This window comes from Scyliorhinus torazame, chromosome 2 (genome assembly GCF_047496885.1).
Source record: "Scyliorhinus torazame isolate Kashiwa2021f chromosome 2, sScyTor2.1, whole genome shotgun sequence".
NCBI classification, from domain to species: domain Eukaryota; kingdom Metazoa; phylum Chordata; class Chondrichthyes; order Carcharhiniformes; family Scyliorhinidae; genus Scyliorhinus; species Scyliorhinus torazame.
This window is the reverse complement of record NC_092708.1, coordinates 129,176,992-129,200,678: the sequence shown is the minus strand read 5'-3', so window position 1 is coordinate 129,200,678 and position 23,687 is coordinate 129,176,992. Positions and strand designations below refer to the sequence as shown.

Here is a 23,687-nt window from a genome sequence, read left to right as displayed (position 1 = left end):
TTCCTCTGCTGCTGCAACTCAGCTTCACCAGTTGCTCCGTTGACCATTGTGCAGGCAATGACACTCCAGATCCCTCTGCCATCTCTCCCTCTGCTGCATCACGGGTGTCCTCTTGGCCTGACTGTGGACCTTTGCTCGTTGCATTCCTTGTTTGATAGGGTTGAGACATTCCCTGCCAAAGGAGAATCACCAGCTCTATCTTATTCTCACTTTTTTCACCTACAAACACCCTACAAAACGGGTAGAAAGGGCCAAAAAGTCCATCCTCAGGTGGGAGCCACCTTGTGTGCTATCACTTACTCCATGGCCATCAGCGGGTGCCTCAGGCGATTTGTTTGACCCATCATGGCAGGCACCAGTGGAACATCCCGCTGTAAATTCATGCCAACAGAAAACTGGTTTCTGACCCTCCTGACATATTATCCCACCATGCCCATCATCAAACATACTGGCAGGAGCTTGGGAGAATTGCTCTCAGTGACTTTATAAGGGAATGTGAATGTATGGGCGGCAGGGTAGCACAGTGATTAGCACTGTTTCTTCACATTGCCAGGGAGCCGGGTTCGATTCCCACTTGGGTCACTGTCTGTGTGGAGTCTGCACGTTCTCCCCGTGTCTGCGTGGGTTTCCTCCGGGTGCTCCGGTTTCCTCCCACAAGTCCCGAAAGACATGCTGTTAGGTGAATTGGACATTCTGAATTCTCCCTCTGTGTACCCGAACTGGCGCCAGCGTGTGGCGACTAGCGGATTTTCACAGTAACTTCACTACAGTGTTAATGTCAGCCTACTTGTGACAATAATAAATATTGTTATTATTATGCCTTGCCCCACGCTGCCTTCCCCCACCAGACCTGCTCCTGCCTCACCGTGCACGGTCTCACCCTCCTTAGTCTTCCCTGCCCCAACCTGCCTCTGCACCTGCCTCAAGCTGCCCTCCATATCTCCCTATCCCCACCCAACCCGATGTGTATTATCCAACCTGATTAACCAGAAACTCTTGATACTGATCTGGAATTGGCCAATCTGTTGTTGTGAAAAGAATCCAGCGGCTTTCGAATATTTTATTCCCCATTATCTCGAAGCTGGAAAAATTTTAATCAACAATTTATCAGTTAAGATTCTCTTTTTTATGTACAAGAACCTAATACCAAATGAAAAGTACGAAGTCTTACAACACCAGGTTAAAGTCCAACAGGTTTGTTTCGATGTCACTAGCTTTCGGAGCGCTGCTCCTTCCTCAGGTGAATGAAGAGGTCTGTTCCAGAAACACATATATAGACAAATTCAAAGATGCCAAACAATGCTAGGAATGCGACCATTAGCAGGTGATTAAATCCTTACAGATCCAGAGATGGGGTAACCCCAGGTTAAAGAGGTGTGAATTGTATCAAGCCAGGACAGTTGGTAGGATTTCGCAGGCCAGATGGTGGGGGATGAATGTAATGCGACATGAATCCCAGGTCCCGGTTGAGGCCGCACTCATGTGTGCGGAACTTGGCTATAAGTTTCTGCTCGGCGATTCTGCGTTGTCGCGGGTCCTGGAGGCCGCCTTGGAGAACGCTTACCCGGAGATCAGAGGCTGAATGCCCTTGACTGCTGAAGTGTTCCCCAACTGGAAGGGAACATTCCTGCCTGGTGATTGTTGCGCGATGTCCGTTCATTCGTTGTTGCAGCGTCTGCATGGTCTCGCCAATGTACCACGATTCGGGACATCCTTTCCTGCAGCGTATGAGGTAGACAACGTTGGCCGAGTCGCACGAGTATGTACCACGTACCTGGTGGGTGGTGTTCGCACGTGTAATAGTGGTATCCATGTCGATGATCTGGCACGTCTTGCAGAGATTACCATGACAGGGTTGTGTGGTGTCGTGGTCACTGTTCTGAAGACTGGGTAGTTTGCTGCAAACAATGGTTCGTTTGAGGTTGCGCGGTTGTTTGAAGGCAAGTAGTGGGGGTGTGGGGATGACCTTGGCAAGATGTTCATCATCATCAATGACGTGTTGAAGGCTGTGAAGAAGATGACGTAGTTTCTCCGCTCCGGGGAAGTACTGGACGACGAAGGGTATTCTGTCGGTTGTGTCCCATGTTTGTCTTCTGAGGAGGTCGGGCCGGTTTTTCGCTGTGGCCCGTTGGAACTGTCGCTCGATGAGTCGAGTGCCATATCCTGTTCGTACGAGGGCATCTTTCAACGTCTGTAGATGTCTGTTACGCTCCTCCTCGTCTGAGCAGATCCTGTGTATACGGAGCGCTTGTCCATAGGGGATGGCTTCTTTAATGTGTTTAGGGTGGAAGCTGGAGAAGTGGAGCATCATGAGTTTATCTGTGGGTTTGCGGTAAAGCGAAGTGCTGAGGTGACCGTCCTTGATGGCGACGAGTGTGTCCAAGAATGCTACCAATTTGGGAGAGTAGTCCATGGTGAGTCTGATGGTTGGATGGAACTTATTAATGTCATCGTGTAGTCGTTTCAGTGATTCTTCGCCGTGGGTCCAAAGGAAAAAAATGTAATTGATGTATCTGGTGTATAACGTCGGTTGAAGGTCCTGTGCGGTGAGTAGGTCCTGTTCAAACTTGTGCATGAAGATGTTGGCGTATTGGGGTGCGAATTTGGTCCCCATGGCTGTTCCGTGCGTCTGGATGAAGAACTTGTTGTCGAAGGTGAAGACGTTGTGATCCAGAATGAAGCGGATGAGTTGCAGAATTGCGTCTGGAGATTGGCAGTTGTCGGTGTTGAGTACTGATGCTGTTGCAGCAATGCCGTCGTCATGGGGGATGCTGGTGTAGAGTGCCGAGACGTCCATTGTGACGAGGAATGTTCCTGGTTCAACTTGTCCATGGGTGCTGAGTTTCTGTAGGAAGTCCGTCGTGTCGCGACAGAAGCTGGGTGTACCTTGTACGATGGGTTTCAAGATGCCCTCGATGTAGCCAGAGAGGTTCTCACACAGGGTCCCATTGCCTGAAACGATAGGGCGGCCTGGTGTGTTGGCCTTATGTATTTTCGGGAGGCAGTAGAGATCTCCAATGCGGGGAGTACGTGGGATGAGAGCACGTAGGGTGCTCTGAAGATCTGGATCCAAGGTCTTGATCAGTCTGTTAAGTTGGCGGATGTGTTCCTTGGTCGGATCTGCGGGTAACTGTCTGTAGTGTTCTTGGTTGTTCAGTTGTCGGTATATTTCTTTGCAGTAGTCCGTTCTGTTCAGTATGACAGTGGCCCCTCCTTTGTCTGCTGGTTTGATGACGATGCTGCGGTTGGTCTTGAGAGCGTGGATGGCATTGCGTTGTGCTTGGGTGACGTTCGGGGCTGTCTTGTGAATGCGACTGATGAATCTGGCATTGACGCGACTCCTGACGGCTTGAGCATACATGTCGAGTCTAAGGCAGCGGCCTTCCGGAGGGGTCCAATTCGACTCTTTCCTCTTCGGTTGCCGCACCGCAGATCTCTCGGTCTGCTGTTCCGGTTCATTGGTAGTCTGCTTGGGTTCGCTGTTGGCCTCTTGGGGTCTGTGGAAGAATTCCCGGAGCCTCATTCGCCTGATGAATTCCTCCGTGTCTGCCGCGAGACTGATGGGGTCCATTTTGGTGGTGGTGCAGAAATTGAGCCCTCTGCTGAGGACTTCGATTTCGTCTGGTTGAAGGGTGTAGTCTGACAAGTTGACAATAGATTTCCCTGTATTGTTTTCTACTGTGACACCGGGGGTGGCTTGGTTGCTGCTGGTGGTGATGCCAAGTTTCTCAAGCTTTCTGTTCTTGGTATGCATATAGGTGGCATAGTATTGTTGTCTCATCTGTTTGGCGGTGTTCCGCAGCTGGTCTGCTGCGTCCTGAGCGCAAGTTGAGAATATGGCCTCTATCTTGGTAGAGCTGGCGGACGAGGTGGTTGAGGAGTGTGAGAGAGGTGCGACGGCAGAGTCTCTCAGCGTAGTCTGTGTTGTAGGTCGACTTGAGTGGGTTTGTGATCTGTAGCCCTTTCGGGATCTTGTCTGCAAATGAAAAGTGACAGAGATCCGATTGGCATCCAAAGCTCATACTCAGATACATTTTCATACATGTCCCCAAATGGAATAAAATAACCCTTTGATGATCTCACTGGGCAAAAATGCTGAAGCATTCACATCATATTAAGTAACATTCATTTTTAATATTCAAACATCTAATGAAATAGCTTTATTGTATAACAGATGTGCGGTTTATTCACTGGTGTACGGGATTCTATTCCGGGATACCCAGTGAGAATGTAGAACATTTGTAGCCAAGTGCATTAAAAGGTCGACGAAAGAAGATCTAGAATATCTTTGACTTTTGATTATCTCCATAACATTGTCATTAATTGACTTAGTGGACTCCATTAAAGTAAAGCCTCTGGCACAGAATGTATCACTAGATTGTAACATTAACACATTTAGCTATGAATAATGAAGTTAACATCACCCATTAATGCATTAATGTCCAACATGAAAGTAACTGTTTTGTTGTTGTGATGCTGAGATGAAAATGGCTCACAATCTGTAACTTGATCTGAACAAAAATCAAACCATTTGTGTGCATTTAATTTTTCTCAATCCTCTGACAACTAACTTACTGCCTTGTACCTGACTTTGTCAACTTCACTGGAAAGCAATGAGGCAGCTCCATCACCACAGGAGGCTCCAAGACTCGACTAAAGTGATGGACTGTACCTGTACCTTTGGGAACAGCACTGCTTTCAGCTTTAATGTCAACATTTACTTTGCCTCAGTGACTGACCCAGCCAATGTGTTCGCCACGAATTAAGCTGTGAATGATGATGTAAAAGCAACATTGCGAGCACAAGCTTCTACAAGCACCATTATTTCACTGTGGTTCTGATGCACGCTGCAGAATGACTTGCTTAGTGTGTTTCTCAGGAGCCGGTTCCAGATTTCACAGTGTCCCCAGAGTCAACTTGCTGGATTCACAAAGGCTGTACACTCGTAGTTTGCTTCATCAAATCCAGGAGAATGGCTCTGGGCTTGCCATCAGCTACAAGAGACCCACTAGCAGCTGACTGCTCTTGCACCCCGCTAAGCAGAGCATAAAAGCAGCTATAAACAAGGTAATAGATTCCATTGCAGTGGCAGCCAGGAGCAGCATTACAGTGCCACTTCTGAATGGTGTGTTTACTGGAAATCTACAAAGCATGTTAGCCAGATCTAACATAGTTGCGGAAGCTGTGAAGTTCCGCAACGTTATCCAAACCCTCGCATTCCCAATGCTATGAAAAACGAACTGCTTGATGTACTCTGCCAGTCTTTTGTTTTAAAAATGCGAACGAACATTCTGTTTGGAAATATTTTCTTTTAGTGAGTCTCATTGAAGCCTGACATGATGAGACTTTGCTCATATCCTGCGCCACCCTGAGTGACATTGCTAAGGCGGAGACCTGCGTGTGTCCCATACTGTCTTCAGTCAGCTTTATTGGAACTGGCACTTTCAACTGGCCCACAGCCAATCGGGCCCAACCCTGGAAACAAGTCACAGCGCTTCCTTCAATCTTTCCTTCCCCTTTAGTTGTAGCTGGATTGAAGACAAGCTCTCGTGTTTTGGCACCTTGACCGTTATTCCGCAGAGAGAGTTTGGAAAAAAATACTTTTGAACGTTGGATATTTCAGAAACAAATGTATTACAGAAGGCTGCGTTCAAAAAATGTTCTTGACAAAAGATGATTCATTTCCTAATGGAAGTTGGTTTCTCTAAAGACTGCAAACAATAAACATCCATTAATCTGTCTCGGCAATCGATAAACACTTCAACGTGGAATTTCCTCCTATTTTCTGCTGTAAATATGGCTGCACACCGGCTCCCTCATACTTATTGGCTGCTTCAACTGCTCACCTATAGCTCTCATTTCCATAGCTCCCAGCTCCCATCCAAGTTACAGCTGGTGCGAGGCTCCTGCTTTAACACCACCAATGTACTGCCAGAGATTGAAACCCAGATCAAAGAGGTGTAGCGTAATCTCTATCACCTGATATTGGTATACATGAGGAATTGGAAGACTTCTGACAAATGCTACAAGTTTCCTAGCGATTTGACATTTTTTCTCATTAAGGCCTGTACATTACTAGTGCTGTTAGTCTTATTGCATCTGAGGTGTTCAGATCCCTGACTTCACCGCACTCCTAAACATTCAGAACAACTGAACAGTAAGTATGGGCCCTCCAATGGACATATTCTGCATTCTATTATTATACTAGGATGAGGAGCAGCAGAGGAAGAGAGTGAGGCACCACATTTACAGACAATAGCAAACCAGAAGAAATAATGGCATCAAATTAAGTTAATTCCACAAAGGTTATGAGAGTGAAGCCTTATAGGAGGATAAACCCCCAACCACTCCGAGTGGACAGGCAGTGTCAGCATCTTTCAGAGGAGATGTGTATCAGGGGACTGCACTGCTCCATTGAGTCACATGGTACTTTGAATCATCTTCTAGGTGGTACCTATTGCGTCAGAGTTTAGTCAGCATGATACATTAAAGAAAATTGAACACAGCTAGTTGTGACATTCTCAGCTTCTCATCCACTTTTGTTGTTGGAGGGTACTAAAGAAGTTGTTGGTGAGTCAGGATGTCTTGCAGTTCAATAATGGTTTAATAAGGACGAGGGAGACCAAACCGAATAAAAATAAGAGCAACGTTTATTTACAAACAGTATATTACACACCCCGGTAGACCCCTACCAGGTACTTCTCTAGTCAATGCCTCACTGGTCAACATTATATACTCTTGGTAATTGAGATACCCTGCCCCTAGTGGGGGACCTCATACTCTGCAAGGAGCACGGGGAAGACAAGCATTCCCACCATGGGCCCCGTGTGGGATATTACAAATAGCTAGACCAAAGCCATCCTATTAGCTCTGTACACTCCCAATAGAAAGATTGGTGCCTGGCCCTGAGCCTTGCTGATCCTTGGACCCCAGTCAAATTGATCCAATAGTGGTCAGGTAATTATCCTGCTTCACCTTAAGCTGAGCTTCAAGATCCTATATCCAATCCATTAGCCTTGCTTACTTTCACTTGTGAAACAGTGTCAATCTCTGCCCCACTTCAACCTTATTCTTCCTTTATCACATGTTGATCAAATTTTACCAAACCTTTCTCCATGTTTCCTCACTGTAAATCCAATATCAACTCCACCTAATCCAGAAATCTAGTGTGTGCCCAACATGCCACCAAACCTTTCAGGCTGATCCTTGCCAACGTGCAGTGGCTGCCCATTCCCCCGCACTTTGATTTAAAAGTTCTCTGCCTCATTTTTAAATCCTGTCATGTCCTCACCCTTCCCTTTGTTTCCTCCTCCAACCTTTGCTCTTCTCTCCTAATTCTGATCAAATACATATTATCCACTCCTCCACTTTGCCATCAGTAGAAGAGTCTTTAGTTGTCTGATCTTCTCGCTACTCTGGACCACTCTCCCTCCTGCTTGCCCTTTCTGTATCCAAATTTTCCTTGAGGCAAACCTCTTTTGTATCTATTACTCACATCTCTTGACCGCTTTCCTATTTTGGCTCAACTATGATGGTGCTTGGGATGTTTCCTTGCATTAAAGCAGCTATATAAATACAAGTTGTGAGAGCTCGGATTGTGCAAATGACACACACTTTATGATGTACATCACATTTAATGGCAATGCAAAATTGCACTCAGGTAGATCTGACAAAACTGATTGTACTGAGCGGAGGTAGCGATACTGCAGCCACTTACAGTACAACAGAGAAAGTAAAATCCGCCAATTTAACGCAGTCTTCTTTCAAATGCTTGTATATTGGAAAGGGAAACTTGGTTTGCTGAGCAGTAATTATATAACAATAGTCAAGCAGTTCCTCATTCAATGAGTACTTGGTTGCGGAGGTGGAACATTGGGGGGTATGCATTTAAGGCAAATGATCTAATAACATAAAATGCTTCAAATGAGCAGAGGCTCATTTGGAACAATGAACTCTCCATCTGAGAGACAATTTTCAACAACGTATTACTGAGGGGGATAATTAACCACAAACAGGTCCTCCGCAAAAACTGGAATTCCTCCCTATTCCCTCCCTTATCCCCAAAGGATTGTACCAAATAACCTCAAAAATCAGAATTATCAGAGGAGAACAACATTGGAATTCTCTCCCTACTGACTTGCTTGGTATCCATCTGTTTTCTCCTTTCTATTTAGAGCTCTGGTTTATTGCCAAGTGTACAGATTCTCACTGGCACTTCATCTTAATAATCCAATCTATTTGGTCTCTCTACAACCCTCTGCAGAACAATTATATGAAAGAACAGGCAAGGAGACGAATGATAAGAAAGAAGTCAACAAAAGGCTGTGAAAGCTATTGCATTGTGTAATGAAACTGAAAATGAATAAGCAGCAATGAAAAGTTATGACCCACTGCATCATTAATGAATAGATTATTCCGAGTTGCATCATGAACCATTAATAACCAGTTACACTGCTGTTTCTGTGGACACAATGCAATGGAAAAATATTCTATGTCTGGTTTTGGGCGTGTTCAGCAGGTGTTTCTCGGTGACTGGCCTCGGGGAGTTTCTCCCTGTTAAGGCCGCACTTGAGGAAAGACCCTTTACAGTTCGGGGAGCCATTTTGTCTGATTGCCTCAATCTTGCCCCCCACATTCAACTCCCCCCCCCCATTTTTAACACCGCCAACATCAGGGAGGCCCCCGGGAACACCCCCTCATTCCCCCCCAACCTGGTAAGGCCACCCCGTACACCCTGGCGCAACACCTGGCAGTGCAAACCTGGCACCCTGGTAATGGCTCTGCCAGCCTGGCAGTTCCACCCTGGCACCCAAGCAGTGCCAGGTTGACACTGTCAGGATGCCCAGCTGGCACCTCCAGGGTGTCAGGCTGGTAGTGCCATGGTGCCCAGAGGTCAGAGCGAGTGTCAGGATGCCACCCTTCCCTGCCCCCGACCACCCGGGGATCTCTAATGGCCTGGAAGACCCCCGAGGTGCCATAACAACTGGTCCATATTTGTGGAAACCAGTACTAAACGCCACCTTGGTGAGGTCTCCCAGGCACGGCTGTTGGGTCCCAGGTACCGTGAGTAATCCCGCGAACACATATTTCAATGAGCCGAATGGATAATTTGAATATGCAGATCTGGATCGTGCCCAGTGAGGGCGAGATCCAGATTGCAACGCCTCGTGAGATTTCATTAAATCTCGCAAGGTGTTGGGACGTCCGGTGACGGCGGGCGGGAGGTAGCCGCACACCGGAGGGCTCCTGTTCAGGAATAGAAATTTTGGGGTTTTAACCACAAACAGGCCCTCCGCAACGTGTCCCAGGGGCAACGGAGGCTGAAAAAGCTGTAAGAAGGCACAGGGAGGAGAAATGTCCAAGCTTGGGGAAAAAACGGCCGTGAAAAAGGGGGTTAATGAAAATCCGCCGGTGAGTCAGCACAGGAACTGTAAGGAAACCGGAGGCTGGAGCACCAGGGGAGGCCGCACCACTCACAGTGGAAGAAATGACCAAAGTGATGGTTGTGGAACTTGAAAAACAGTTCACAAAGCACATGGAAGTGATGAAGAAGGAGATGGGGGCTGTATTGAAAGTGCTGGTGGAGGAGGCGATTGCCCCGGTGAGGGCGGCGGTATCAAGCGCAGCGGCGGAGGTGCGGGAGCAAGGTGGGACACTGAAGGAAGTGGAAGAGGTATTATCGCAGCACAGTGATCAACTCACCTGGATGGGGAAGGAGCTGCAGAAGGTGACAGAGACCAACAAGGGTCTGCGAGCCAAAATGGAAGACCAGAAAACAAATCCAGGCGGCAGACTCTGAGGATCGAGGGTCTGGCCGAAGGGGTGGAAGGCCCGAGGCCGACGGAGTATTTTGCCACGATGTTGCCGGAGCTATTGGGGGAGGAAGATGATCCCACTCAATACAAACTGGATTGGGTTCATCGGTCGTGGAGGCCTATACCAAAGGCAAGTGAGCCGCCAAGAGTAGTAACTCTGTGTTTCCGTAGGTACAGCGTGAAGGAGAAGGTCCTGTGCTGGGCAAAGCAGAAGCGGGTGGTGCAGAGGTCTGGAGCTGGTATGCGCATATACCAGAACTTTACAGTGGAGCTGGCGAGGAGGCGGGCTGCCTTCAGCCGGGTGAAGAAGGCACTGTACATCAGCAAGGTGCAGTGCGGCATAGTATATCCAGCTAAGTTGAGGGTGACCTACAAATCCAAGGACGTTTATTTTGGGACGGCGGAAGCGGCGGAGGGGTTTGTGAAGGCAGGAGGACTGTGGCAGAATTGAGAAATGGGACTGAGAGCGGGTCGTGTACCGATGTAGCCTCATGTAACTTTATTTTTTTCACTGCGTGTTGGTGTATGTACTAAATGAGTCGACGACGCTGTATATTTGGACAAGGGAAGAGTTGGGACTTTGATTTGCAATGATGGTTCTTTCGGGCTTGGGTGTGTATGCCGGGGTTGTGTATTAAAGGGGATTTATTGATTTTCCTGGGAACGGGCAAGGGGGGCCTCCACGCTGGCTGGTTTAAGCCGGCCAGTGAACGGGAGTGAGGTGGGGGGAGGGGCTGCGGCTGTGGTAAACCACTGTTGCACCTGTATTAGGTGATGTACAGTAGGACCTGTACTACAGGTTCGCCGGTGGTCCCTGCCTGCTGGCTCCGCCCAGGAGGCGGGGTATAAATATGCGTGTCCTCCAGCCAGCAGCCATTTTGCCAGTTGCTGTGGGAGGCTACACACCTGATAGCAATAAAGCCTCAGTTGGATTCAACTATCGTCTTTGTCCAATTGACCGTGCCTCAATTTATTGTTATCAGTTTCTAAGGATGGACCTCCGTAGCAAACCGGATCGCCTGCAGCTGGAGCCGCACTCAAGCGATGCCAGAAAGGACTTCCAGCACTGGCTAGCTTGCTTCGAAGCGTATATCAACGCAGCACCAACCCCTGTTCCGGAGGCTCAGAAGATTCAGATTTTATATTCCAGGTTGAGCTCCAAAGTCTTTCCGTTAATCCAGGACCCGCCGAACTACGCCAAAGCCATGACTCGATTCAAGGACAACTACGCACAGAAAACGAACACGCTCTTTGCCAGGCCCGCACTCGCCACTCGCTCTCAACTCTCTGGTGAGTCCACAGAAGACTTCTGGCGGGCCCTAATCCCACGAGTCCGGGACTGTGACTGTCAGGCCGTTACGGCCACGGAACACTCAGACCTCCTTATGCGGGAAGCTTTTGTGACTGGAATTGCGTCAGATCTCATACGCCAGCGACTCCTTGAAGGGGTCACGTGTGACCTCGCAGAGAGTAAAACGCTAGCACTCTCCACAACAGTTGCCCTGCGCAACGTCCAGTCCTACACCCCCAGCGGCGCGACCCACACCTCCTACGCTCCGTGGACCTCACAGACAGCCGCCCCAGCGGGGGCACTGCCCACCCAATACGCCTGCACTGCACGCCAGCCAGTGAACCCCAGGGGGCCCCCGATTTTGCGGCCAACAGAAGCACCCCCGCCAACGCTGCCTGGCCCGCGCTGCCCTTTGTAAAGCCTGCTGGAAGAAGGGCCACTTCGGCGCGGTTACCAGGCCCGCTCAGTAGCCGCTATCGCCCCCACCCCCCTCGGTCACGGACAATGGGCGCCGTCATCCCCCCCCCCCCAGGTCATAATATACACCAGTATATCATGGTGCAGACACACACACTGATGGACACACAGCAAGACCAATCAACACACACAACACCACAGCCAATCACCAGTTAGAGCACACTCACTATAAAGACAGGGGGCATCAGAGTTCCTGCTCATTCGGGATGCAGCCTCCACAGACCGGGAAGCTGCCTCAGACACCAGGAAAATCGCTCTCTTCCTATCCACGGCCGGGGAACATGCCATCCACATTTTCAATTCTCTCACCTTTGCTGATGGTGAAGATAAATCAAAATTCAAGACGGTCCTCCTTAAGTTTGACAATCACTGCAACATCAAGGTGAATGAAAGGTTCGAGCGCTATGTTTTCCAACTGCGTTTGCAGGGTAAGGATGAACCTTTCCAGTCCTTTCTCACTCACCTCCGCATCCTTGCGCAGTCCTGTCATTACAGGCCCACCTCCGACTCCATGATATGCGACCAGATCGTTTTCGGTGTTCAGTCGGACCCCCTACGCCAGCAGCTCCTCAAAGTAAAGCAGCTCACCCTAGCGACTGCCATCGAGACCTGCGTGCTACACGAACACGCCACTAGTCGGTATTCCCACATCCAAGCGGCTGAAATGGCGCGGCAAGGTCCCCACGAGGCAGAACGGGTCCAAGCAATCGAGCAACTCCAGGGCCTCAGCCTGGATGAGGGTGGCCATTTTGCGTGCTTTTCGTGGACTCCCGCGCTTGTGCGCACCGAACGAGGGGACGGCGACGCGACGAACGTACTGTGCAGGCGCGTACCATGTACGACTGCACCGTGCATGCGCGGTGGCGCAGCGAACGTCCTGATGCTACAACATGCGGCAACTGTGGCTCCGCCCACTTAAAGCGACAATGCCCTGCCAAATCCCGACAATGCCTGAGATGTGGCAAACTTGGCCACTATGCTGCTTTATGCAGAGCAGCTCAGCCTGCCAACTCTCATCGCTCCAGCCAGCCTCGCAGGAATGTCCGGGCCATTCAACCCACGGGCACTGAGTCCGATTCGGACCTGCCACCCGATACTGACACGGAGGACCTGAAGGCGCCTTTTCAAGTCAATGTTGTTACAAAAAACAGGGTGTCCCCGAAGCAAAGAATCCAGCCTCTATCGGTATACAGCATCGATCCAGACGATGAGTGGTGTGCCACCCTTACGGTCAACCAGTCCCAAATACGATTCTGCCTGGACACTGGTGCCTCCGCCAATCTCATTGCGTGGTCTGACCTCCAAAGTCTTTGTGTCAAACCAGCCATCCTCCCATCAGCCTGCCAGCTATTAGATTATAATGGCAATGCCATTGCTGCCAGCAGCAAATGCCAACTTGAAGTGACGCACAGGTCACGCAAAGCCATCCTTTCCTTTGAAATCGTGGGCTCCTCGAAAGCCTCCCTGCTTGGCGCGCAGGCATGCAAGCTGTTGAACCTAGTTCAGAGTTCACTCTCTCTCTCCTGCTGATGCGTCTGCCTTTCAGGACACTGACTTCAGGGCGCAGCTCAACGCCATTATCAACCAGTACCACAACGTCTCCAAGGGCATGGGCACGCTCCCGTACACCTACAAGATTTTATCAAAACTGAATTCCACGCCTGTGGTGCACGCACCTCGCAGGGTCCCAGCACCCCTTAAGGATCGCCTCAAGCAGCAGCTGCAGGACCTCCAGAACCAAGGAGTGATTTCCAAAGTCACGGAACCGACCGACTGGGTCAGTTCCATGGTATGTGTAAAAAAGCCTTCCGGCGAATTGAGAATTTGCATTGATCCCAAGGATCTAAATCGCAATATCACGAGGGAGCACTATCCGATTCCCAAGCGCCAAGAGCTCACATGTGAGATGGCTCGCGCCAAGCTCTTTACCAAACTCGACGCCTCAAAAGGATTCTGGCAAATCCAGCTCGATAAATCCAGCAGGAAACTTTGCACATTTAACACCCCCTTTGGCAGATATTGTTACAACAGGATGCCGTTTGGGATCATATCTGCATCAGAGGTGTTCCATAGGATTATGGGACAAATGATGGAAGGCATTGAGGGTGTTCGCGTCTATGTCGACGACAAATCATTTGGTCCACCACCCCGCAGGAGCATGTTAGTCGCCTCCAGCGCGTATTCAGACGTATACATGAGCATGGTCTCCGCCTCAACAGGGCCAAATGCTCTTTTGGTCAGACAGAACTTAAGTTCTTCAGGGACCACATCTCCCAATTGGGTGTGCAGCCGGATGCGGACAAGGTAGCTGCTATCACAGCTATGAAAACACCAGAGGACAAGAAGGCGGTCCTCCGATTTCTGGGCATGGTCAATTTTTTAGGGAAATTCATCCCTAACCTCGCCTCTCATACCACGGCTCTCAGGGTCCTGGTCAGGAAGACGACAGGCTTCCAATAGCTCCCTGCCCACGAGCGCGAATGGAGAGAACTCAAAACAAAACTGACCACGGCCCCGGACTTAGCTTTCTTTGATCCAGCAAAGGAGACCAAAATTTCGACTGATGCCAGTCAATCCGACATTGGGGCAGTGCTCCTTCAACATGATGAGGCCTCATCATGGGCCCCCGTTGCATCTGCGTCACGTGCGATGACCCCCACGGAGCAGCGCTACGCGCAGATAGAAAAGGAGTGCCTGGGCCTTCTGTCCGGTGTGGTTAAGTTTCACGATTATGTCTACGGACTTCCTCAATTCACCGTCGAGACCGACCATCGTCCGCTGGTCAATATAATACAGAAAGACTTGAACGACATGACGCCTCGCCTCCAGCGTATTCTTCTCAAGCTCCGGCGATACAACTTCCAGCTGGTATACACCCCAGGCAAAGACCTCATCATTGCTGACGCTCTCTCCAGGGCAGTCAACATTCCATGTGCCCCAGCGGGATTTGTCTGCCAGGTTGACGCCCATGTGGCATTTGCGGCCTCCAATCTGCCTCGGATGAACGCCTCGTCCAAATTTGCCGCGAGACGGCGGCTGACCCCTTGCTACAGCGTGTCATGCGCCACCTAACGGATGGGTGGCTCAAAGGCCAATGCCCTCAATTCTATAATGTCAGAGACGATCTGGCGGTAGTAGACGGGGTTCTTCTAAAGCTGGACCGCATTGTCATCCCGCATAGCATGCGCCAACCTGTCCTGGAACAACTACACGAGGGCCACCTTGGCGTGGAAAAGTGCCGCCGACGGGCCCGAGAGGCAGTGTACTGGCCCGGCATTAATGAGGACATAGCCAACATAGTGCTTAACTGCCCCACTTGCCAGCGCTTCCAGCCGACCCAACCACGTGAGACCCTGCAGCCCCATGAGTTGGTCACATCACCATGGACCATGGTGGGCATCGACCTGTTCCACGCGCTGGGTAGAGACTATGTCCTGATCGTGGACTACTTTTCAAATTACCCGGAGATGATACGGTTGCACGACCTCCGTCTGCAGCCATTCGCGCCTGTAAAGAAACCTTTGCTCGGCACGGCATCCCGCTCACGGTTATGTCGGACAATGGCCCCTGCTTCGCCAGCCAAGAATGGTCCAACTTTGCCAGGCGGTCAACCAGAATTCGTCGCCCACCTCAGAGAATAAATTTATGAACTTGCGAACTTATGGACTCGCTGAATTGTTTTGTTGCTTTGTTTGATCGTTTCCCTGGTTTGTATATAGTGTTGATCTCGTTACTCTTGTTGCATACTGCTTCTCTGCACCAGGCACCTTCCCATGTAAATAGCTTAGTTCTCATGTACGTAGTCCTGTAAATATGTCTTCGCACCCCACATGTAGTTAGGAACATTCTCACCACACATTATTTATTGCCACACACATGCATTTTTTTATAAAAGGGGGAATGTCATAATATACACCAGTATATCATGGTGCAGATACACACACACTGATGGACACACAGCGGGACCAATCAACACACACAACACACACAACACCACAGCCAATCACCAGTTAGAGCACACTCACTATAAAGACAGGGGGCATCAGAGTTCCCGCTCATTCGGGATGCAGCCTCTTAGAAAGACAGAGCTTACAGCTTATAGCACAGATCTTCACCATGTGCTGAGTGCATAGACTGGTTAGGACAGGCATAGGTCTTTAGTTTAATCTAATATCGTGTTAACCCACAGTGAAAGTATGTTCAACAGTTTCTAACTTAATAAAATATTGTTGTACTATTTTAAGTGTTGGTGGCCTGTATGTGTTCCACGGATCCAGAGCACCCAACACAACATCCCCCTCAGACCACGTGCGGCCAGTGGGCGCCGCCATCTTCCCCTCCACGCAACACGTGCGTCCCATGGGCTCCGCCATCTTGTTCCACCCCCGCAACGTGCGTTCCATGGGCGCCGCCATTTTGTAACCCTCAAGATCTTTTGTAACCTCCTGCCTGCTGGACTCCAGGAGCACCGAAAGCTTCATACACCCGGATACGGTAACGCACTGCTCCCTCACGATACACCCCGTTAACCCAAAAATCTCCCTGGCCTCCGGATTCCATTGCGTAGCGATCCGGGGGTACTGTACGGTCACGCTCATGGTCCAGGGCACAGAATTCAGCGACTTCTGCCTCTACGTCCTCCCTAATCTCTGCACTGCATTAATCCTCGGCCTGGACTTCCAGTGCAACCTCCAGAGCCTAACTCTGAAATTCGGCGGGCCCTTACCACCCCTTACTGTGTGCGGCCTCGCAACCCTAAAGGTCGACCCACCTTCCCTCTTTGCCAATCTAACTCCAGATTGCAAACCTGTTGCCACCAGGAGCAGACGGCACAGCACCCAGGACAAGACCTTCATCAGGTCCGAAGTCCAGCGGCTGCTTCGGGAAGGCATCATCGAGGCAAGCAACAGCCCCTGGAGAGCCCAAGTGGTAGTGGTTAAAACTGGGGATAAACACTGAATGGTCGTGGACTACAGCCAGACCATCATCCAGTACATGCAGCTCGGCACGTACCCCCTCCCACGCATCTCTGACATGGTTAACCAGATTGCGCAATACCGTGTCTTCTCAACGGTAGACCTGAAATCCGTCTACCACCAGCTCCTCATCCGTAAATCGGACTGTCCATACACCACCTTCGAGGCAGACGGCCACTTATGCCACTTCCTTAGGGTTCCCTTCGGCGTCACAAACGGGGTCTCGGTCTTCCAAGGGAGATGGACCGAATGGTCGACCGGTACGGGTTGCAGGCCACCTTTCCGTACCTAGACAACGTCACCATCTGCGGCCATGATCAGCAGGACCATGACGCCAACCGTGCTAAATTTCTCCACACCGCTACGCTGCCAAACCTCACTTACAAGGAGAAGTACGTGTTCAGCATGAACTGCTTAGCCATCCTCGGCTATGTAGTTCAGAATGGAGTTCTGGGGCCCGATCTCGACCACATGGCGTTCCCCCTCCCCCACTGCCCCAGGGCCCTCAAACGCTGCCTAGGGTTCTTTTCGTACTACGCTCAGTGGGTCCCAAACTATGCGGACAAGATCCGCCCACTCATACAGTCCACCCAGTTCCCCCTGACGGCCGAGGCCCAACAGGCCTTTGCCTGGATCAGAGCTGATATTGCCATGGCCACAATGCACGCTGTAGATGAGACACTGCCCTTCCAAGTAGAAAGCGATGCATCAGACGTCGCCCTTGCCGCCACCCTCAATCAGGCAGGCAGGCCCGTGGCATTCTTTTCCCGCATCCTTCATGCCTCAGAAATTCGGCACTCATCCGTCGAAAAGGAGGCCCAAGCTATCGTTGAAGCTGTGCGGCATTGGAGGCATTACCTTGCCAGCAGGAGATTCACTCTCCTCACTGACCAATGGTCGGTAGCCTTCATGTTCAATAACACACAGCGGGGTAAGATCAAAAATGATAAAATCTTGCGGTGGAGAATCGAGCTCTCCACCTACAACTACGAGATTATGTATCGCCCTGGCAAACCCAACGAACCTCCATATGCCCTATCACGAGGTACATTTGCCAGCGCACAGGTAGACCGACTCCGGGCCCTGCACGACAGCCTTTGTCACCCAGGAGTCACTCGGTTGTACCACTTCATTAAGGCGCAAAATCTGCCCTACTCCGTCGAGGAAGTAAGGACGATCACCAGAGACTGCCAGGTCTGTGCGGAGTGCAAGCCGCACTTATGGCGGCCGGACCGCGCACGCCTGGTGAAGGCCTCCCGCCCCTTTGAACGCCTCAGCGTGGATTTCAAAGGCCCCCTCCCCTCCACCGACCGTCACACATATTTTCTCAGTGTGATCGACGAATACTCCAGATTCCCTTTTGCCATCCCATGCCCCGACATGACGTCTGCCACCATCATTAAAGCCCTCAGCACAATCTTCGCTCTGTTCGGTTTCCCAGCCTACATCCACAGTGACAGGGGATCCTCATTCATGAGTGATGAGCTGCGTCAGTTCCTGCTCAGCAGGGGTATCACCTCCAGCAGAACGATAAGCCATAACCCCCGGGGGTACGGACAATTAGAAAGGGAGAATGGGACGGTATGGAGGGCCGTCCAGCTGGCCCTACGGTCCAGAAACCTCCCGGCCTCCCGCTGGCAGGAGGTCCTCCCTGATGCACTCCACTCCATTCACTCATTACTCTGCACTGCCACTAACAGTACACCCCATGAACGTCTTTTTGCCTTCCCCAGGAAATCCACATCTGGAGTGGCACTCCCGACATGGCTCGCAGCTCCGGGAACCATGCTCCTCCGTAGGCACGTCTGACTCTACAAGGCGGACCTGTTGGTGGAGAGGGTGCACTTGCTCCACGCAAACCCCCAGTACGCCTACATGGCATTCCCCGATGGCCGCCAGGATACGGTCTCCCTCAGGGACCTGGCACCAGCAGGTTCCACCCCCACACCCCCTCCGCCCCCGGTGCCATCCTCCCCTCCCCCGTCGCTCCCAACAGCACTAGGACCATCCGTCCCCCCTCTGCCCACGCCCGATGATGAAGAGGATTTCAGTACACGCCCGGAGTCACCTTCGACTAGATCAGCACCAACATCGCCGACACCACTGCGTCGCTCCCAGAGGAACATCAAGGCCCCGGACCGGCTAAACCTCTGACCGGTCCATCGGACATCAAAGAACATTTGTTTGCTCAAATCTTGTAAATATTAACTCATTGTTGTATATAGTTATCCACCACCCCCGCCGGACTCAATTTTTAACAGGGGGCGAATGTGGTAAACCACTGTTGCACCTGTATTAGGTGATGTACGGTACGACCTGTACTACGGTTCGTCGGTAGTCCCTGCCTGCTGGCTCCCCCCAGGAGGCAGGGTATAAATATGCGTGTCCTCCAGCCAGCAGCCATTTTGATAGCTGCTGTGGGAGGCTACACACCTGATAGCAATAAAGCCTCAGTTGGATTCAACTATCGTCTTTGTCCAATTGATCGTGCCTCAGTGGCCATCGGAGCCTGATAGAACAGGTTTTGGTGATTCTAGCCGGGGTGAAAAGTTGGGGGAAGGAACCGAGGCTGGGGGGAGGAGTTTACAAGAGGAAGTGGAGGGCAGGAGAGTGGGAGGGGTTGTGGGGGGACGGTATCTCAATTCATGGGTGCCATTCATGGTACTCTTTCGGGGATTGGATGGCATTGAATATTAGGGGGGTGGGTTGGGGGGTGGACTATATGTGTCAACGGTGACCAGGGGCGATTCCTGATTCCTTATTCTTTTTTCCTCCTTGCGAGATTAAGTTTTATTTGATGCTTATATTGTCAGGTTGGCTGTTATTTGTTGGGTGGTGGGAGGATGGGATCGTTGTTGTTAATAAGGGGATTGACATTGTATTCGTTATTGTTTACTGTTTGTTTGTGGGGGGTAAATTCTGAAGAAATTGTGAAAATGGAAAATAAAAATATTTTTCAAAAAAAAAAATCTTGCAAGGTGTTTTGAACGTCACAAATCTTGCGAGAGGTCTCTCGCGAGATTGAATAGCCTCGTTCCAACACCGAGTCGAGTGCAACGAGGCTGCCAAATTGCGTGCTATGTTGATCGATACAATTTTCGTATTGCCTCAGTGTGACTGTAGTGTGAAGTTACTGATTTGAGGATGATTTAAATTTGACAAGTGATGTCACGGTTCCCATTGAATGTGGTTAAACTGCAAATGGTGGCAATGTGTTTTAAACAAAATATATAAACAACCCCTGGCTTGTGTTCTATTTTTTGCTTATTACGTCTAACATTTGGTTGGCTATGTTGATTACTGCTGTGCATTATTTGGATGTGCTGAGATGGATAAATTGTGTTCATTATCATCCGCTTTTTAGGTGAAACTAGGACAATAGGAGCTCCAAAATGGAGTCCAAGGCATGTGTGCGCACTTGTGGGCTGAATAATGCTGGATACCATTTTGGTGAGGAAATTACAGCATGCTCTATGTGTATACCAGAAATAAGTAGGACTAGCAGATCTTGGCATCAAACAGCATGCCGATTTGAAGCCAGCTCTGCTATTTTGTTGCTCCATGCTCCAGCACTCTCTTAGACCTGAATTATTTCTCCCTAGTCAGGTATACAAAGTTGGGACATTTTTTGGCTTGCTGCACCCGCCCTGGGAAATGTGCCATGAATAATTAGATCATTGTTCCAGGGGGTGCGCTGTCCCAAAAAACAGTTCAGAGGCAGGCGCAGGAGCTGCCAAATGCCCAGGTGGTCTGGTTAAAAGATTTGTCTTGGTGATCTGGGACTTTGTCCCAGTTTTATTGTTGAATATTAGGCCCTCTAGTGCTCACCTGTCACACCATGCCACTGCCATGCCAACTTATGCCAACCCTTGCTGCCACCCATCCCAATTGCCCTTTCTACCCTCCATGCCAGTCCATACTCCTTTACCAACCCTATGACCCCGAATACCTTCCAAGCCAACCTATGCCCTTCACTTATCCTCAAGCCCCTTTCATAGCTCTTATACCACCTTAGTGCCGACCCATGAGAACACATGACCCCCATTCATCCCCATGACCTGTTATAACTCTTATGCTAACTTAGTACCATTCCATGCTAACCCATGCCCCCACCCATGACCATTTCCCTTGTACCCTCCATGCCAACTCATCCACTATGCACCATGGACAGACCTCAGGGGCCATGCTGAAATCAAATAAAGTAAAGTTCTAATTGTCTATTACAGACTTCACTCTGTACAAATGTTAGTGATAAAAAAACTATTTCAATACATTTAAATCCCCTGAAGTAACTAATCCCTTATAAAGTAATTATTTGTATTCATCACCTCAAATCAAAAGCAGCTAATCCCTTAATAAATTCTGGAGTTTCAGAAGCCCTGAGCAGAGTGAACATGACCGCAACATACGCCAGGTTCAGCCTGATCCAGTTTAAGGTCGTGCACCGGGTCCACATGACGGTGGCTCGGATGAGTATATTCTTCGGGCTGGAGGACAAGTGTGCTAGATGCGCCGGAGGGCCGGCAAACCATGTACACATGTTCTGGTCATGCCCTAAAATGAGCCCGGAGGTGGCAATCTTTGGGGTTTCGGAGGACCCAGGAGTCCAGGAAGAGAGGGAGGCCGATGTTCTGGTCTTTGCTTCCCTGGTAGCCCAGCGACGAATACTGTTAGCATGGAGGGACTCAAAGCCCCCGAGGGCTGAGGTATGGCTATCGGACATGGTGAGCTTTCTTGGCCTAGAGAAAGTCAAGTTCGCCTTGAGAGATTCGCTACTAGGGTTCACCCGAAGGTGGCAACCATTTATTGACTTCTTCGCAGAGGAGTAAGCATCAGCAGGGTTGGGGGGGGGGGGGGGGGGGTGGCTAGGGTAGAGTAGAGTAGAGTAGGGGATATTGAGGCAGGTCCGTGCGTGAACAGAGCCGTGGTTTGCATTATGTTTAATGTGTAATTTGTGTCTTGACTTCTTTTTTTGTTTGTACTGTGCAATGTCATTTTTCTATATGCCTAAAATATCTTAATAAAATTGTTTGTTAAAAAAAATAAATTCTGGAGTTTCAGTCATTCTACAACCTTACAGCCCCCCCCCTCCCCCCCCCCCCCCCCCCTTCCCCGTGATAATGATAGGTTGTGGAAGCTGTAATGATAACCCTTAGGACCATGTCAACAAACAGACTTTGAAACCGAAAACACTTTTTTTTCAATTCAGATAGGCTGTTGCTTCTCAAAATATATCCAACTTTTACAACCGTTCACACAAATCTATAAGCTATACATTGTGGGAAATGACCCTTGCTCTTATGAAAATGGTATTTGTTTAAACTCAGCAATGATTTCATGATTTCAATGATTGCATGGTTTGGGTTCCCCGATGTGTTGACCACAACCTTTCCCCTGGTGAAAATAGCTTTTACAGAAATGGGGATCCAGGGTCTCACAAGTATTTTGGATAAAGTGTGGAGTCTCCATCATTTAGCCTTGCATAAATTTTGGCTATTTAAAGGGATCATCAACAACTTACGGGTTAGTTGCTGGTCGATTTTTTTCTGGTTGTTGCTTTCAAGTTACATTGGTCGACAGGGAGGCGTGTGACAGATACTGAAGGATGTTTCATTGACTTAAGTGTTCAGTCCAAGTCAGTTTGTCCCAGAGATAAGTGCACTAAGATTCATTCCTCTTGAAATACAACATGCATTGGAGAATGAACACAGGGCAGGCAGAAGAGGACAAGCTGCTGGAAGGGGAAGGAATCAGAAGGGGAAAAGGGAATTCAGGAGGACCCTCTATCTGCCCAGGGTGTTCAGAGAACAATTCTATATCCTGAACCTCACTGAGGAACAATGTATGAGACACAAGCACTTCAACATGTACATTTTCACAGAAATCTGTCATCTGCTGCATCCCCAATTGCACCCTTGGAACGATGCAAGGGCTACATTGTCAGTGGCTGTGAAGGTGACCATAGAAATTCACTTTTATATGTCTGACTCCTTCTAGGCTGGAGTGTGTGGGATGAGAGGGAAATAGAAAGTGAGAAGAAGGATTACAAAGAATAAAGAACAAAGAAAAGTACAGCACAGGAACAGGCCCTTCGGCCCTCCAAGCCCGTGCCAACCATGCTGCCCGACTAAACTACAATCTTCTACACTTCCTGGGTCCGTATCCCTCTATTCCCATCCTATTCATGTATTTGTCAAGATGCCCCTTAAATATCACTATCGTCCCTGCTTCCACCACTTCCTCCGTCAGCGAGTTCCAGGCACCCACTACCCTCTGCGTAAAAAACTTGCCTCGTACATCTACTCTAAACCTTGCCCCTCTCACCTTAAACCTATGCCCCCTAGTAATTGACCCCTCTACCCTGGGGAAAAGCCTCTGACTATCCACTCTGTCTATGCCCCTCATAATTTTGTAGACCTCTATCAGGTCGCCCCTCAACCTCCTTCGTTCCAGTGTGAACAAACCGAGTTTATTCAACCACTCCTCATAGCTAATGCCCTCCATACCAGGCAACATCCTGGTAAATCTCTTCTGCACCCTCTCTAAAGCCTCCACATCCTTCTGGTACTGTGGCGACCAGGATTGAACACTATACTCCAAGTGTGGCCTAACTAAGGTTCTATACAGCTGCAACATGACTTACCAATTTTTATACTCAATGCCCCGGCCAATGAAGGCAAGCATGCCGTATGCCTTCTTGACTACCTTCTCCACCTGTGTTGCCCCTTTCAGTGACCTGTGGACCTGTACACCTAGATCTCTCTGACTGTCAAGACTCTTGTATTGATTAATAATGAAAATTATGGATTCCAACCTGCTCCTTGTAATATCCTCAGCAACGGCCTTGCAGATAATGGCCATCTCCTCCATGGCGTCAGGATGTAAAGGTTCGCCTGTTTTCCTTTGGCTAGCTCCTGCTGCCTCCAATTGTCATGGAGAAGAGGTTATAGGTGAGGTCCTTACATTGTGAGGCACCAGCCATGGGTGGGTTGCAGCCTGAGTATGGGGCAAGGATTTTATAGTTGCCAACTCGCCGAAGGAGAAGTTGCAGATGTGTTCTTCTGCAGAAGATTCAGATGAAGAATTTGATGAGACTGCCGAGAGAAGAACACTGTTGAGGATGCAGAA

General features: G+C 49.7%; 1 long non-coding RNA gene across 1 annotated transcript in view; it reads left to right on the top strand.

Annotated features, from left to right (window-relative positions):
• Positions 1–5,056: 5,056 nt before the first annotated feature.
• LOC140407795 (uncharacterized) overlaps positions 5,057–23,687 on the top strand; it is a 30,351-nt gene continuing 11,720 nt past the window's right edge. Inside the window, exon 1 of the long non-coding RNA XR_011939807.1 lies at positions 5,057–6,157. This is a non-coding gene — a long non-coding RNA (uncharacterized lncRNA). The remainder of the gene's footprint in view (positions 6,158–23,687) is intronic.